This window comes from Schistocerca piceifrons, chromosome 5, assembly GCF_021461385.2.
Source record: "Schistocerca piceifrons isolate TAMUIC-IGC-003096 chromosome 5, iqSchPice1.1, whole genome shotgun sequence".
NCBI classification, from domain to species: Eukaryota; Metazoa; Arthropoda; class Insecta; order Orthoptera; family Acrididae; genus Schistocerca; species Schistocerca piceifrons.
In genome coordinates this window covers 45,933,173-45,947,034 of record NC_060142.1, presented here as the reverse complement: position 1 = coordinate 45,947,034, position 13,862 = coordinate 45,933,173, and positions in this window count along the sequence as shown.

Genomic DNA, 13,862 nt, shown 5'->3' with positions numbered 1-13,862 from the left:
AACACTACTTAAAATATCAACTCCGGCGTAGTGTTCTTCATGGCTACTACATGAAGGAGCTCTATTAACACCTCTAATAAATATAGAAAGCTGCGCTGTTCCAGTGATATCAACACTTTCGTCCAGAGCTAGAGAATACGCCATAAAATCTTTACAGATATTTGCAAGCTGGCTCTGGACGTCGTCTGCCATGTTCTGTATGCGACACATAATGGTCAGGTAATGGCACAATCCGAAACTGTTCAACTTGAGATGGACACAAATTTTCCGCTGCAACTACCAAACATCTTTTATTAAATCGCCATCAGTGAAGGGGCGCAGGGATTTTCCTAAAAACAAAGCAATTTTGTAGCTCACTCTGAGAGCTGCCTCAGTTGATTTTTCTTCGTCATCCAGATCTTCTTCGGATAGCTTTCTTTTAAGTTTAATAACTTCCTGTGCACGATCTGGTCCATCACATTTTCCACTTCCGTAGTCTTTCGCGTGGTACGACATATAATGTCGCTGCAAATTAAATTTCCCAAAAGAATTCAGCGTTTTGTGACATACTAAACATTTTTCAACACCATCTTTTTCTGTAAACAGATACAATTCCTCCCAATGGGGGTTGAACTGCGAATGCATGGTTGGGGTTATACAACGGCGACCTGACGTGATTCTTAAGCAGCGAAGTGACTGTTAGAGCTGTTCGTAGTACTTTTAACGTTACACAGTCGGCGCGAATTCAATAGGCACGCTGCGGTCCTATTCATACGTGAGCGCACATTTCCCCTCCCTCGCCTCCCTCCCTACTCCGCGACCTTGCAGCTGCTCGCGAGCACGTGCCTGAGCAGACGCGAGTACTGGCGCTCAAAACCGGCCAGTTGTTAAGCCCTGGTCTAGGGCCTTAGTACGACCCTTTTTCTTTGATGCTACTGTCACTGCAGAAGTGTACCTGGAAATGTTACGCACATCAATTTTGCCAGGTATACGTGCGCTTTATGGAGATGATGTGGTCTCCTACCAATAGAATCGGCCGCCACTACACTACCACCCAGCCGTACGAGCTTTCCTGGATGACAGTTTTCCGGGGCAGTGGAATAGACGAAGAGGGCACATCGAGTTCCCTCCACCGTCGCCAGATCTGAAACCTATGGACTTCTATTTGTGGGGAACTGTGAAAGATCGACGTAAGCCACGCTCGCTGGAGGAACTTCCCCAGGGGATTACAGTGACACGTGCAGCGATCTCCACTGTATCACTGACTGACGTAGCTGCGGCGACAGCTCGTCGTTCTGTTACATGTATAGCCATCAACGGAGAACCTTTTGGATATTTAAAGTAACTATGAGCTAAACTGGAGGTTGTACAACATGTGTGTTCAATTATTAAATGTAAAATATACATATAAGTATACTTTTCGTTACTTGAAGTGTGTATACATTTTTCTGGCGGACTCTGTGGGTCTGTAATTACGCCTATCTGTCCTATGGCCCTACTTGAAAACAGCAGTGATTTGCACTTTTTTCCAGTCTCTAGGTACTCTTCATTGCTCCAGCGACTTACGATAAGCTGTTGGTAGAAGGCGAGCAAGTTCCTTCGCACAGTCCCTGTAAAATCGTATGGATATTTCATCTGGTTCTGATGCCTTTCCACCACTAAGCGGTTGTAGTTGCTTTCCTATTCCGCAATCGGTTCTCTCAATATCTGCAATACCTCTATCCCAAACACATATTACACGTCCTCAATGGGACTTAAGCCGAGGGGATGGGGAATTGGCCGGCCGCGGTGGCCGTGCGGTTCTGGCGCTGCAGTCCGGAACCGCGAGGCTGCTACGGTCGCAGGTTCGAATCCTGCCTCGGGCATGGGTGTGTGTGATGTCCTTAGGTTAGTTAGGTTTAAGTAGTTGTAAGTTCTAGGGGACTTATGACCTAAGATGTTGAGTCCCATAGTGCTCAGAGCCTTTTGAACCATTTTTTGGATGGGGAATTCGGAGGCGACTCCATTCGCCGAATATCCACGCGTTCCAAGAGCTCCAATTGCGTTGTTCGTTGCGGTCGCAAATTTTCATCCATACGTATGAATTCATGAAGAGATGCATACAAGGAGGGAGTGCAATAGCAATATCTTTGACCGGGGAGCCCGCCGTGTTGAAAGATTTGTAGGTCAGTACTCCCATGCAACATTATGCCTGGCCGCATCGTAAAACCTGAAACACCAAAACGATCATGACCGATAATTTTCCTAGATGCATTGCGTGTTCCCAGCTGCTGCCGTATGAGGGTACATCTAGATTTGTCGATAATAAAAAAGAAGCGTAATTACCCAGCGTTTCTGGGATACGAAAAGTTTGTGTCATGAGTGCCCTCATCAGTAGCACAAGCAAATACTATGCCGATTCTTCGACAGTAATATTGACAGTTTTGGATTAATATTTGTCGACGTCCCATCACCATTACTTCCGATCGCTGGCGTTCTGTGTCTGGCTTACAGTACATTTAGACAGGTGCGCGTAGCTCTTCATCATCGTCTACGGTTGCCTCACACATATGCAAACGCCTCTGAATGTGATGGAAAAGCTTACGATGTTAAGCTGTATGTCAGCGACTGATTCCAAAGCACCACTTTTTGTTGAGACAGTACGATAATACGAAATACAGAGACCTGTAACAGTAGTGACTGGATATACTCTGACAGTTTGATTGCGTGCTATCTGAGAAAATTGTTCCAATCTGATCGTCAAGTTCGAGGTGTCCTCTGCATCGATATCTGATACCACCTCAGAAGCTTGCGAGGTTGCTGGTGAAATCCGTGCTAACCTATACAAAGGTGCGTTGTTGACAACATGTCTTTCTCTGGAGAAATGACGAGCCATACTAAAGGAAAGCAGCACGTAGAGAAAGCAGGACGGCTTCATGATACGAGGGGCCTTAGAATTATCCTCCTACAACATGTATTTGTCGTGCAATTGTAGGAAGTAGGAAGACACCCGTCTTATTATCTTCTTGATTACCTTTGTCGTTTGCAGGCTGTACCATTTTGTGACGAACTTCTTCAGAATTGAGCAACCCCAAATAAGAAAATGCAGTACAGTTGACAGACACCTAGTGCTTACAGAAAGTTGGACGGGAGTGAATGCACCTTTAGCTTCGCAGAAATTTTTCCCCATATAGTAACTCTTATGTGCACCAATTTTGATTGAAACAGCACACACGCACGCATGCATAACGTCAATGGTTCAAGGTGCCAAAAAGATCTTCTCGGGAAACGATAGTGCTTAGTGTGTCACATCGTTTTGTTGCGTCTTTGATCCTCTTCACTGTCACATTTATCCGGAGACACCGGAGAATATAGGGTTTTGATTTTTTAATGGAACGGTACACGTTTTAATCGCACTTTAAGCGCTTGAAGAGACGAGCACATTGTTGATGTTGAAACGTTTTGCAAAAGCACACGAGAAATGAGCTAAAAATGAAAGAATAGTGCCAAGTGTGAGAAATCACCCGATCCTAAGCCCAATTAAAGCGTCTGAGATTAGTTAGAACAAATCTCTCTCCAATTTCGTGGCTCTATGAGATGTGAAGAATTTATCATCTACCAAGCGGAATTAGTACATTTTGCAGTCGCTACAAGAGTTACAATCCATCGTGATATAAAATATGCAACATAAGTTGTTAATGATGTGCTTCAAAAGATTACTAAGTGGTTCACCGTAAATGAACTCTCCATAAGTTTGTATTGGCTCTGAGCACTATGGGACTTAACATCTGTGGTCATCAGTCCCCTAGAACTTAGAACTACTTAAACCTAACTAACCTAAGGACATCACACACATCCATGCCCGAGGCAGGATGCGAACCTGCGACCATAGCGGTCACGCGGTTCCAGACTGAAGCGCCTAAAACCGCACGGCCACAGCGGCCGGCACACTGTATTAAGTACTGTAAACAGATAGTCTTACAAACAAGTGATGTAGCACATGAACAAGTCAGTAAGCAAGGGAGAGCGCTCCAAGATTTTGCTTGAAAATACTGATGAACCTGTGTTGTGGAAAAAGCATATTACTGAGCTGCTGAAACAATTAAGTTCAGCTAATTTTTCAATTCGTATACTTGCAAACCACGAAGACAAATAAATCCACTTTCTAACTTATTTTTCATATTTTCAATCAATAACATCTTACGGAATAGTTTTCTAGGATATCTCGTCAGTAAGAAACAGTGTACTGACATTCCACATCCTATGTTTCCAAAATGTTACGTCGCAGTTGTAGGTCTCTCTCTGGTACTCGAGAGTTCAAATCTGTCTCTGTCGTTGCCTCTTTAGCTGTTTTGTCAGAGTTCATTTCACAGAAAACCTACATTGTTCTGTGTCCAGATGAATGTTAATATTCTGGAGTCATGGAGATCTCTACTAATCCTTGGATGAACACTTGTAAAATGTTTATGGGGTGACACATGCCTAGCGAGCACCTCGTGTAGTCACTACAAAACGGCCATCCTTCGTGGTGAGAGCTGCAGTGTAATGCAAAACCTGTGCCACGGTGACCAACTGTCCAGTGTACACACCGGGTGCATAGGGCAGAAAATTCATCCTGTGCCCTATTGCATGTGAAAAAGCACAACCAAACCTGTCACTGACTTTGTCCACCTCATGTGCACGCTTGCCGAATTAGAGTACTTGTGGGGAACTGACCACAAGTTTCCTGAAAATGGTGGATCAGCATTTTTCTTAGGGTGAACCGTAAGACTGGGTGCACATCACAGGCGACGCCGAGAAGGAACTGTGAACATAGACGAGAGGGGGCAGATATTTGCATAGAGCTTCCAATCATATAAATGTGGTGTTCCCCAAAGACATCTTTTAAGTTCTCTTCAACTAACTACACATATATATGCCAGTGAAATACGTGATGAATAGTTCATCACAATTTAAAGACTTCCGAAGACGGCAACTGAGCTGTGTAGTTGCCGCCGGCCATCCTACACCACGGGAGCAAAGGGCGCCTGTACTCGGAGCTGCTGAAGGCGCGGCTCAGCAGGTTGTATCATTGGATCCGCCAGGTCCCTGCACGTCTGCTGTTGGCGTCTGTTGCGATCTGTATGATGCCGGTGAGAATGGTATCGAGCGGTACCAAGAAAATGACTCTTATTGCCTATTGTTAAAACTGTTAGTTATTCAGAAAGGCGTTCGATATGCGCCAACAAAATTTTTTATTAGTGTGCCCAATAATATAAAATATGTAACAGGTAAAAAAGCAAGTTTTAAATCTAACCTAAAATCAGTTCTTGTGGATAACTGCTTCCATTCCATAGACGAATTTTAATTTAAAAACTGGTAGCCAGTAAAAAAGTATAATCATTACTTTTAGTTGCATGGATGGAAGTGAAAAATATGGTCATTAATGGTAATAATCTACACATCCTCGGAACTAATTCGTTCACATTCCATACGTGTAATATGTATGTACGCCACTCTGTCTCTCTCTATCTCTCTCTCTGTGTGTGTGTGTGTGTGTGTGTGTGTGTGTGTGTGTGTGTGTGTGTGTGTGTGTTTTAGGGTGAGGGGGGGGGGGTGAGAAGAACCACCAGCATATCAGTAAAGGGGTGAGTTGAGGGCTAGAAGGAAGTGTAGCCCACATCATGTGAACAAACAGACTTCATTCTTCCAGTACTGAGACCACTGAGTGATTTGCAACAAACTTTACAGATAATTTTAAACCTTCAACAAACAATTGCTCACTGAAGACTCCCACAAAATAGTGAAGGGCAAAAAGGTTGTAGCTTATTATATTTTGACTGTTCATGCCGAGAAATTACGTCATCAGATATTACGTTTTAATTTATTACCCCATAACTACTATCTGTATACAAGACCCTTCTTGTAGTCAGCATCCATATACGCCGCTGGATGTACCTACAAAACTGTATCATCGTACCACATTGAGATGCGAGAAAACGAAACTGCAGGGTGAAATTTGCCAGAGATGCAGGTGAAATAACTGTACGAATATGTACGGTCTAAGTTAAGTACATGTGAAATATAGGACATGTGTACGCTAGCAAAGCCATGGGTAAAAATCTCCTCCTAAACTCCTGGATCCATTTCAGCTGAACTAGGGAGATGTACTACTTACAATATGGAAAGAAGTAATTTGGAGGTAAGAAAAAACCATCTCTCATTGGGGTAGGGCGATAACGTGTAGTGAGGAAGGGGTTGAAGGAAAGGGACAGAGAGAGGGAGGTGAAAGTAGCAGATGGACACAGATAGCGGGTAGGGGGAGATCTACAGAGAGGGGGAGAGGGAGAAATAGGCAGAAACAGGAGATGGGCAGAGAGAGGGGAGACAGGAAGGGACAGACAGAGAGGTGGGGGGAAAATATGGTTAGAGGCAGGTGGGGGGAAGATAGAGAGAGGTGGGGGGGAAGAAATGGACAGAGAGAGGTGAATGGAAGATATGGACAGCGAGAGGGGGGGGGGGGGGGCAAAGATATGGACAGAGTGAGATGGGGGAAAGAGATCTACAGAGGGAGTGGGAGGAAGAGATGGACAGAGACAGGAGGAGGAGATGGACTTTGAGTGGGTGGGGAGAAAATGAACAGCGTGGAGTAGATGGACAGAGAGAAGGGGAATGAGGCGATGGACTAATAGATTGGAAAAATACATATTAGGTCACCAGGGGAACTCAGCTAGCCATTTAATGATAAAAATACTCGAATTGTCTGTGGAACATATAAGTGACCAGAAAAGAAAGAATATAAAAACTAATGATGACTGAGTGACTTCAGCTGGATGCCGGAAATAACTGTTGCACCATCCAGTTCGCTGAATTTAGGTCATTATCCAGGCCGGAGGCGAAACGTGCTGTTACGTGATATTAGAGTGAGATCTCTCCTTGAGCTACTTAATTTTTTTGTACAGTGCAGTTATTATATTTCATCAGCGAGTAAGTGCATCACAGATTGGTGCGTCGGAGTGTTTGCTGTCCAAAAGCAGGGATTTCTATGGAGCAAAGCGGAGGGCGGGCGATTGATAGCCCATAGGTTACCGTAACCGTGAAAGGAGGACGGGCGCAGTGTGAACTCAGCAGCAGTCGCAACCACGCCACCTCTCGCCAAGTGTCACTTCTTCCCCGTATTTTCGTCCTTGCTCGCGAGCGAAGGGCTGTTGACGGCGTAGGAGCATAATAGCGCTGCCTGGGGGCGCATGCAGATGAGTTGGGGTCGGCTCATCGCTCGGGCCTCGCGGCGTCTCCGTATTAAGAGGAATAATCTCACCCCGGCGCCGGCACCTAGCCACCCCTGCCTCAAGGTCATCATCCCCTTTAATACACCTCTCGAGCAGCAGGCAGGATTACAGCGTCACGATTACATGGGGACCTTCCAGCTGTAGAAACGCCCGGATTCTGCACTCCAGGAGACGCTCGCACACATCTACGAAAATTGCAACACTTAAAAGGAACGGCGTGCATGACTCGTAATTCGTACAGTGTGTTGGACGTTGTGACAGTAAAAGAGTTGAAAGTTGCAGAAGGAATGCATACGTTCAGATTCGGTACCTTCCATCCTTACAGGTCAGGACAGGACAGTCTCATACTCGACTCAGTTAAGGATCTCCAGCCATATTAGAACACGGGAAATCATGCTATTACACTGCGGCTTCACACGAAAATAGAATGACGGAAAAAAACCAACACAAAAGTGACTAATGTAGAGTAATGAAATTTCGGACAAACATCTGTCAAAGTAACATATTTAAGTGATTAACAAGTTCTCTAAGCGCATCCGACCTTACCTGAATGACACCATTCCAGGACGTTGGAATGGAAGAAGAAGAGCAGAAGATGAATTCCGTCATCGGTGGCCTCCCAGGTCTCAAGACTTGTGACTTTTATCTGTGGGGTTATGTAAAAGACCACGTTTTTATGACACTCTTGAAATTCTGCAACATCGCACTGTTGAAGCTGTGAATTCGATAATTAGACACCAGCTCCTTCGTGTGCGGCTGGAAATCATTCAGCGTTTTGATATTTGTCGTGTAACACACAATGCTCACATTGAATGTATAAAAATTTGAACTTTTCTCTTTGCAGGGACGTTAGAATTGTGTTTCTGTCTTTTGTAGTTTTCACGCAATAAATGTTTGAAATCGGTCCTTTCTTTCTGAATAGCCATGATTGTCGACAAATTAACCTTAATTTTCCGAAATGAGTAATTCTAAGATTTAGAATTCATTTTTTATTTGCTAATACCATTGAACGTATACATTAGTGTTCATTTACATAGTAAAAGTGATTATTGACTAGGAAAATTTTTGAGTATAATAGCTAATTACAAATTGCTCAATACATGAGAATTAACATCAAAACTTCATCCGATATTTTTGTAGTGCTGAACATGTGTGCTCCCACGGCAAGGAAAGATCGTTTTAGACGTGTTAAAAGGATAGACATGATAATGGTTATGATATTCGCAATGAAAAGTGAGGAAACCTTACATCGTCCCACTTAGATCAGATACATTAGCACGTAAAACACAGCAAAAGCGCTGAAACTTTGCTGGAGGCTATCAGAAATCAAGCATACAAGTAATGAAGATACGCCAGTCATATTCTCGCCATGGCAATGATAAGGCGTATATAAACGTAGTGGATTCTACAACTGAGATTTATAGCTCTTTTGAAAAGGAATGGGAAGGGATGCGTAAATCCAGCATCACAATAGATACACTTCCAGGTCCTAATTTCAGTTTTAATTTAAATTACTCTATAAAGCTTGCGATGAACTGACTCCTTCAGACAACGAAGAAATAGCTCTGGCTATCACAAAATTTCAGCGGTAGCTCAAGGTATACTGAAAAATTCGATACTTCTCCTACTTTATGGTAACGTATGATTAGATATCAACTGAGAAAGCCTTGTGTCTGAGGTTTTAAAACAAATTCTTTGCATTCATTTATGCAGTACAGGCACTGCCTTCATGTGTATATGGCCTGTTTATTCAGAATCCTCAAGTGATTACGTGCTTGTATGCCTTGATGAAGTCAGAGGAAGTTCATTTTAGTTTCGGATTCGTGTTCAAGACATAAAAATATGTCAATCTTCGATTGATATCGCGTTCTTGTTAATTCGGATCTGTATGACGATGATGTTGATTATCATTTCCTCAAGCCTGGGAACATATTCTTAAATAATGATATGGACGGTGGTGTGGTACGCAATTAAATAAAATGTACAAATTATGATGATACCCCAGCTCATTGGGTTAAGTTAGAGATTCACATACTGGAAGCCATGCTGTGTTCTGAAAACGAAGACGATAGACTTCACGAACTATCAGGCGATGAACCCAAGAGTAACTTAGCGTAAGTATATTGGTGAACACAGTTTTGAGATCAGGAAAGTTGCAGGACTCAAAGCAAGCTACGAATTATTATACAAAACCACCATCGTGGAGCTTGAAGAGTAGTAAAAGTGGAATCTTAAGAGTGATAACTGGGATGGCATTTAAACATAGACGATATCTTATGGTTATATCTCTTATGTATTGATACTGTGTTTCGAATGCTCAGTTTCTTTCTTACACATAAAGTCTGAGCTGAAAATGATACATATAAAAACAAATATTTTTCGTTTTCTTGTGCTTCTAAGCTATCTACAGCAGGGAGTGGGTAATTGTCTTGAGTGCCACGTTAGGGAAGCGGAGGTTAGCGGAAGGGCAGCACCTTTGAAAAGATTGCGTTCATTGGTTAACGTCACGTCACGTTTAAGGAAAAGCATAAGTTTTCCATAAACATCAGTAAATATAAATAAAACAGAATAGTGGCATTTTTAATCAATTTATTTAGTCTGCTAATTTCGTATCACCTATAGCTGCAAGTACATTTAATTTTGAACTCAATTTAATTAGACAGACGTATGCTATAAACCTTTTCTAAATTTTTTTTTAAAATCAGAAGTGAGATTGTTTCTTGACATTCTCATTACAGCCTACAGGTTAATGTCTCTCAAAGAGCATATGTTGGCCTAAGTTCACTGTTGTTGTTCTTCAGGCTAGAGAAACTTTACTCACAAACACATGGAGACCGAAGTATCGATATCATTCTCACAGTAGATTTCTTCAACCATGAAAAATTTGCGGCAGGAAAGGTTTGTAAAAGTCAACTTACGTCACAGCGTTACATATACTTTTCATAGTGCAATCTGACTGCATGCCAGTAAGTAAATGGAAAATGCATTGATGGTGGATACCATTAGTATCTACACTACGGAATGGGTATGCGTATTGACGTGGCCATCGTACTGGAAATCATCGGTCGTGAAGGAAATCTCGGTTTAAGGCTAATTTTTCTGCCTGCCAGGCGGGCCACAGAAAAACACTTAGCGGGCTGCATGTGGCTAACCGGCCACGAATTGCTCAACCCTGATTTACAGTATGTCGAGGGCATGTTGAACTTGGGAAAATAGTAATAAGCAACTCAGACAATTACGAGCTAAATTATATTTTTCTCATAAATACACTGAAGAGTCAAAGAAACTGGTACACCTGTCTAATATTGTAGAGCACCCGCAAGTATGCTGAAGTGCCGCAACACGACGTGGCATGGACTCGACTAATGTCTGAAGAAGGGCTGGAGGGCATTTAGAATGTAGTTGCACCATCAGGTGTAATCCAAGTGACCAGTTCAACATATGGAAATTAGAGCATAACGTATGCGACATTACAGATTCACAGCATAGACCCATTACGAAAAATATTATGTCAACGTGGACAACATTTCCTCTTCTCTGCCAAAACATTCTTTCTATAACGCAGCGTCTATAGCTGGCAGAAATATAGCAGTTTCTCTGGAGCTTCAGTGTATGTGGTGCGTAATCGAAATTACATGGCAAGAATAGGAAGTTGTGGTCGCGAGGAAAAAACGTTTCAGTCGGAAATAGTCCTTGTTACCGATCTTGTACAAGCAATCGACCTTCTGTGCAATAAATCTCCAGATGACTACAAATTATCGCATATTGAGTACTGAAATCCAAAGATCATGTACAGTTCTTTAAAATTAATCATCTAAAGAATCTGTGTTACAAACACCGTTTCAATCACATGTACCGCTCTTGGTGTTGCCTTTTCACAAAAATTCCTTCACTCGCAGCGTGCGCCACTGCCTTGGTGGTCTTCTGCGTACCGTTGCCTGACGACACAGCATCTGCATAGTCCCACCATTCCCTTGTATACTCATGGCCGTTACTCTATTCGTCCAGAAGCTGTTCGTCCCTGTGTTTCTGACTCGCAGTTTTTTTTCCTCTCGCTGCGAGCTATCTTGTTTTCCAACTGCGCAGTTTATGCATCCCATATTTCATGCGCAGTTCCAGTGAGCGCACGAATTTTTGTAGACTCTTACGTGCCGAGTTGCGGCTTTCCCCACCTGCGTTACAAGCCCTGCTCATCGATAAACCTCTTTTTATTTGCTAACTGTGCGTGAGAGCTTTAAAATTCATCGTTCACACTGTGTTTCTTCAGGACAGACGGAGCACACCTCTGCATTAATTCTAATAGAGTGGAGTTCTATGCAGAATGTCGTACAGAGCCGATAATTCGCACTTGCAACCAGGAGTTCTCTGTGTTTCACGAGAGGTGTGCGCCATACTCCGTGAACTGCCAGTCCTTAAGTGGTGCGCCAAGGTTTGAGTGAGCGAAAAATTTCTAAAATAGATATTAAGCTCTTTAAAAGGAAAAATGAAATTCCGTGCACACTCAAATGAAATGTAGAAAAGACTAAGCCACACGTTACGGCAAGTGAAAGAGAAAGAGAGGCAGAGAGAGAGAGAGAGAGAGAGAGAGAGAGAGAGAGAGAGATTTATGGAGAGCGAGAGGCGTTTACGTGTGTATGGTAAATCCCTCCCCTCGAAAATTTTCTCCCTTCATACTTCCTGTGTATTATCAGAGATGATGATGTCACTAATTTCATTTGTACCAAGACTGCAGTACACGCGAGGTGCCTAGTTGCTTCCACAGCCCTGAGTGCAATGCGTTAGTTCTGAATAGTATTAACCAACCTGCAGTCTTATATAGTTGTCACCTGCGCAGAAAAAAAAACCGCACATAGGTCGCGAGTCCGTTACCATGAGGCTGTAATAATCTGTTAGCGAGGAAACGGTATAGTAAAAATAATTAAATTTTGAATTGGCTTGTTTAAACTGGTTGCCACTCTATTTTTTTAAGCAGAATACGATTAACTGCAGAATTATCGTCCACTATATGAATTACAAATAATTTCCTTTCTTCACACTTTCACAGAGAATAAACAAAATAGTGAACTGTGGGCTTGAGTAATTCCAATCAAACTAGCTTTCAGTTACATCTCCAAAAAACCAGAGGTCGCTACTTATGTTCTTAACCAATACAGAACACGACAGACAACACTACCTACCTTGCTCTTACATTTACAAACCGGAGATTGATAATTAAGCTTTAACTGACACTGACCGCGGCAGACAACGTGTCTACCTTCGGAGACTGCCGAACCAGCTCTGATCTTACACCCGAACTACTCCGCCCGCCGTCCAAGTTAGGCGCGACCCGATCTCGTAATTGATTCATCTTCCGCTTCGTTTAGCAATTGTTTATTATTTTGCTGGTAATTAACACTTTCGAAATAATGGAATGATAGCCTGATATTGATAGATGGTTTTATGTGAAAGGAAGGTAAATTAACTGTTTAATTCTTCTAACGTAAGTAGTAGAAGTTCATCAGTTTGGCGTGCTACGCATATACACAGCAGCCAATCGTGAAGAAAGACCAGAATTTAGACCGTCTTCCTCACGATACGTGCACAGAATAGACGTGTCACCAGTACCTCACACCGTATTACATTATCTTCCCACTACTGCCTTCTCAACTGCTCTAAGAAGAGCTTCTTGTAACTGAATATGAGGACTATAAAGCCAGACATATTAAGACGTCTAATCTGACCGTCTTGCTCTTAACCGAATATGGAATTACAATCTTTAACTAGTGAAATTAAAAATTTCACGGCGTACTAATATTCTCTGAGCTAATATGCTGTGATCTTCTGGAATCAGCTAGATAACGCAACGTTTCGTCCCTGTCTGCGGAGAACATTTTCAGGGGGTTCTGGCCTTGATCTCCGTCCGGAGAATACTGCGGATCGGAGTCATCACATCACATGAGTTTTCGACTACTGGGAATTGATGACGTAACTGTTCTTGTCGTCCCACAGCATTCTTCAAAACTAAAAGCCAAATACTGCTGCACTTGTCACCTTCTAGCTTCCGATTAACATTGTCGGTGTGCTTGAAACTCTGCACAGCCTCGCTATACAGTATGTCGCAGTAACTGCCCGTGGCTCTGATTGGCAGGACTCGCTTCTACTCAAATAAAATAGTGTGCTCCTGCTTCGCAAAGCGTATGCCACTACAGTTAATTTATCAGTTTCCGCAATTTCCTTTGCGCCTGTCTGTTTTTTTATTATTTTTCCGAACTCTGTGTGTTAACCTCGGGTACATGCCCACCACCACTAGTATTCTGTACACTGCTGCTTTCAGCAGAGGCTGACTAGTATATTTGGCCGACTGTAGATAGTCACGAATCTTCTTTGCAGTTTTATACGGGGTGTTCAAAAAGTCTCTCCGCAGTGCCGTATGATTGTTAGCGGCGCATGCTGAATGCCGCAGTGAATATACCGAAATAAAACTAATGAATTACAAGTTATTAATTTACTGAATCTTCATTTTTACTTACAAATTTTCACATTAAATGATGAAAGTGTCCCCCCTGTTGTTGAATACACAATTCAATTCGTCTAATCATGAATCGAAACACAAGCTGTAACATTTCTTCTGTAACAGAAGCAATGAAAGTGGATATT